At 46.6% G+C, this 4,800-nt stretch overlaps 1 pseudogene; it reads left to right on the top strand.

Annotated features, from left to right (window-relative positions):
* The window catches only part of LOC108300236, a 47,487-nt pseudogene extending 46,439 nt beyond the window's left edge, over window positions 1–1,048 (top strand).
* Window positions 1,049–4,800: the final 3,752 nt, after the last annotated feature.

Genomic DNA, 4,800 nt, shown 5'->3' with positions numbered 1-4,800 from the left:
ATGAGGGATACAAGAGCGCTTCCTTACCCTGGTAGCTCTGAGTGTCCAGTCTGTGCCCTCGACCACCACACTTGACGGGGAAACAGTAGAGCAGCCTCCACTGCAAGCTGCACTGAAGATCCCACCCACACAGTGAGAGTTCCCTTTAGCCTGCACTTTGGGTTGGATGCATCCTGAGCTCTCAATGCATCATGTGCTAAGGTTCCACCCTCCCCTGGGCTGGGAAGTATGTCTTGGTCTTCTGTCTCCAGGGTACTGGTGGCAGAGCCTGACATGGAGTGAGTGCTCCATAGATGCTTGTTCGATTTCCTAGAAACTCAGCAGGCTGGGCCTAACACCACTGCCTGCAAAGGCCTGGAAGGTATAGGGACTCATCGACCCATCCCTGCTGCTCTTACAGAAAGGGGAGAGGGAGATGGGTGGGAGTGGATGGAGAGTTGTCCTTTTAATAAGGAGGGCCAGGGGCTGTAATAGGGGCCCTGGCATAATTTATTTCAGGAAACAGCAGGAGCCCCTCTCCTCTGGGGCCCATAGCCTGGCCTCACTTCTCTTCTCTCTTCTCTCTTCTTTACAGTTTGAGATTTTGTCTAAGCCAGCACTAGGCTGCCAAAGACTTCAAACTCCTTCAGTTTCTACTCTAATTCCAGCTCCTTGACAAGGGCAAGATTCTTGGCTGGGACAGAATAACCAGCATGGAATGCCGGGAAACTCAGAACCACATGTGCTGCAAATGCAGGGAAGAAGAGCTGCTTGCCATTGTGCTCAAAATACTTCTGAGGACATGAAACTCTCCCACAGGTCTGGGTAATTCTCCCCCTTCCTCCATACCTCCACTGTAAACCAGGAGACAGTGCGGCCAGTGAGTCCCAGCCCTGCAGAGAGAGCTCTACCTGGCTCCTGTTCATGTCCAAGGTATTTATTCACTTATTCAACAGCCATGTGGGAAGCCACTGCTTTGGAATGCTGACTGCGTGGAGGGAGACACAAAGCTCGGTTCTCAGCTGCCTGGTCCTGGCTTTCCCTGCCTGATCCAGGGGTCTCCTGAGGCAGGAGGTTCTTTGAGGAGAACTGATAGCCCTTCAGAAGCCCAGGTAGAGAGCTGCTTTCTTTGGGGTAGACACACTGGGACTGATGCTTTGGAGGGCCTCTGTTTTGGTGGGGGTACCTGTGAATGCGGGCTACAGCATTCAAAATGTTTTACTTTCTTTGGGAACATGACCTTTTCCTTTGAGTTTTCAACTGAAAAATAAAGCTGGCAGAATCCAAGAATGTGTCTCTGGATTGCTGGGGCTGATCATCCACTCAAGAGATGGGGAGATGTGGGTAGCTACAGAATCTTCTCACAGATAGGGGGTGCCCTCGAGCCCTCTTTGGGTTGAGCCTTTGGTAGGAGATTGTAGGGTCCAGATTCCAGAGCAAAGGGCCAGGTGTCAGCCACGGGGACTGAGGCAAGCTGAAGGCCAGATGCCACGCTCAGCTGTCCCTGGCCTCCCCACCCATGAATCCCTGGTGCACAGCAGGTGCTAGATGAAGTTCAGAAGAAAGAACTCCAGGGTAAATGGGAATGAGAAGGTTGGTCCTCCACATTCCCACACTGGAGGGAAGAGAAGGGAAGGTGGCTGGGATCTGAGTGTTTGCTATGGTTACAGCCTAAAGACCCTAGAGCCCAGGCACTGCTCCAAGTGCCTTGAAAGATGTTTGATCTTAAGCCTCACAATAGTCTAATGAGGAATGGATGATCTCCTTAATGAGAGAAGAAACAAAGGCTCAGAGAGCTGAGGGGATTCCCCCAAGGTCAAATAACCCACAAATGGCCAGGATGGTGCTGATGCGGGCCTATCTGCCTCCCAAGGCTGCCCAAGCTCAATCACCCCCCACCACTTCTGCTTTGCAATAATAGCCTTATGCCACATATTCTACCAGTTACTTTATGAAAGAAAGTCAAGTAAACTTTAGCCATATCCCAAGCCATAATAGGTAGCTCCTGTTCAAAATACCCTGTAAATCAGGTCATGCAAGATCAGATATACACCCGCAACTGTTGTAGGTGCTGTGCTAGCCACTGTTTTGGGGAACTCGGCCTAGGAATATGAATGAAAAGACAACTCACAAAGAAAAGCAAATCACTGGCATGCAGGCGACCCTGAGCAATTCAGAGTCAGAGGCAACTAGAGTGTGCAGCCACCTGACCTGCTGGTTTCCCAATATGATAAATGGATCCATGATGTCGGGTCCACAAAGGAAATGCAGAAGCCTTCCCCCCTTCCTGCCTCCCACATTCTGTGGGTCAAGTATTTACCAAAAACACAGCAGTGGACTGGACACCAGCAGAGATACAAAGAGGGAAAAACAGTTCTCCCTTCTCAAGGCAGGTTGGACAACATCAATATTTTGCAGTTAGGATGTGCAGGTGGAGTGTGTGTGCGTGCCCAGAATTTAAAAACAAACAGATGTGAGAGGGAATGATTCCAGCAGAAAGACCAATAAATATTCACATCTACAATGTACACTGAACTGCAGCCTAGACAACATAGCAAGGCTCTGTCTCTACAAAATATTTAAAAAGTATCCAGGCATGGGGGCATGTGCCTATAGTGTCAGCTACCCAGGAGGCTGAAGCGAGAGGATCACTTGAGCCCAGGAGTTTAAAATTACAATAAATTGTGATCACATCACTGCACTCTAGCCTGGGCCTCATAGCAAGGCCCTATCTCTAAAACAAAACAAGATGTTTACATAAAAATCAATGTATGAAAATCCAAAATAAAATATTAGCAGATAAACCCCACTGGGACTTTTAAAAAGTTACCTAAACCACGTGAGACTTGTACAGTGTGAAAAGGATGGCTCAAAATTAGAACATCTTTTCATTTCATTTATATTAATATGTTAAAAATCATAATCATCCATAGATGAAAAAGCATTTGATAAAATTTACTACAAAATTTATAAAAGAAACTTATCAAATTAGAAAGAGGGATACCTCCTTATATTACACACTATAAAGGAAATTACACCCAGACACGCATCCATCAAGCCAAAGCCCAGCATTATTTGTAAGGGATGGAAGCAATAGAAGCCTCCATCAGCCTTTGGAACAAAAGAATGCCTTCTGTTACCACTGTTATTTTGGAAGCCCTAGCTGACGCAACTAGGCGAGGAAAGTAAGACATTAAAGAAAAAAAGCAGAAGGTGAAAAAGTTACATTTACTCTGAAAAATGAGGCAGACAGATTTTGCTAAGGAGTTAGGTACAAAGGAATATACTAAACAGCCTTCTTTTTCTTAAATTTTAAACTATACAGATGGGGCCAGGCACAGCTCATACCTGTAAACCCAGCACTTTGGTAGACCAAGGCAGGTGGATTGCTTGAGGCCAGGAGTTCGATACCAGCCTGGCCAACATGGCAAAACCCTGACTCTACTAATAACACAAAAATTAGCCGGGTGTGGTGACACATACCTGTCATACCAGGTAGTCGGGAGGCTGAGGCAACAGAATTGCTTGAATCTGGGAGGTGGAGGTTGCAGTGAGCCAGAACTGCACTACTGCACTCCAGCCTGGGCAACAGAGAAAGACCCTGTCTCAAAAAAAAAAAAAAAAAAAAAAAAAAAAAAAAAAAAAAAAAAAAAAAAAAAAGTAGAGATGAGGTCTTACTATGCTGCCCAGGCTGGTCTCAAACTCCTGGGCTCAAGCAATCCTTCTGCCTCAGTCTCCCAAAATGCTAGGATTACAGGCCTGAGCCAAGCCTGGCCTCAGGCAGTCTTCCTATGTACAAACAAGCAGTTAGAAAAGAGAAGAAAACATCCCATTTGCAACAACACCCCCCCAAAAAACAAAACTCTCAGCAATAAATGTGCCAAAATATACACACAAAATCCATATGAAGAAATCTTTCAATGAAACACTTTGAATGCAAAGAAAGCCATGCTGCACATGTTATTGAGAAAGGTTCAACATTAAAAAAGATGTCACAACCAGATGTGGTGGCTCACACCTGTAATCCCAGCACTTTGGAAGGCCGAGGTGGGTGGATCACGAGGTCAGGAGTTTCAGACCAGCCTGAACAGCATAGTAAAACCCTGTCTCTACTAAAAATACAAGAAAAAGTAGCCAGGCATGGTGGCCTGTGTCTTTAGTCCCAGCTACTCGAGAGGCTGAGGCAGGAGAATTGCTTGAACCCGCAGGCAGAGGTTGCAGTGAGCCGAGATTGCGCCACTGCACTCCAGCCTGGGTGACAGAGCGAGACTCCATCTCAAAAAACAAACAAACAAACAAAAAGTCACAATCAATATCAAGTGGGGGTGTGTGGAAGTGGAGCCTTCACAGATGCTGGGGGAACATAAGACAGCCTGGCCACTCCAAAAGACAGTTTGGCAGTTTCTTAAAAAGTAAACATAAATTTACCTTATGGAGCCAGATGCAGTGGCTCAGACCTGTAATCTCAGCATTTTGGGAAGCCAAGGTGGGTAGATCACCTGAAGTCAGGAGTTCGAGACCAAACTTGGCCGACATGGTGAAACCCCATCTCTACTAAAAAAAAAAAAAAAAAAAAAAGCCCAATGTAGTGGCAGGCACCTGTAATCCCAGCTACATGGGAGGCTGAGGCAGAAGAGTCACTTGAAATTGGAAGGTAGAGGTTGCAGTGAGCTGAGATCACGCCACTCCACTCCAGCCTGGGTGACAAGAGCAAGACTCTGTCTCAAAAAACAAAAACATTAGTTGGGTGTGGTGGCGCATGCCTATAATCCTAGCTACTTGGGTGGCTGAGGCAGAAGAATCACTTGAACCCAGGAGGTG

Source organism: Cebus imitator, unplaced genomic scaffold (assembly GCF_001604975.1).
Source record: "Cebus imitator isolate Cc_AM_T3 unplaced genomic scaffold, Cebus_imitator-1.0 Scaffold25, whole genome shotgun sequence".
NCBI classification, from domain to species: Eukaryota; Metazoa; Chordata; class Mammalia; order Primates; family Cebidae; genus Cebus; species Cebus imitator.
Note: the sequence above shows the minus strand (reverse complement) of the source record. Positions and strands in the feature narration are given on the sequence as shown.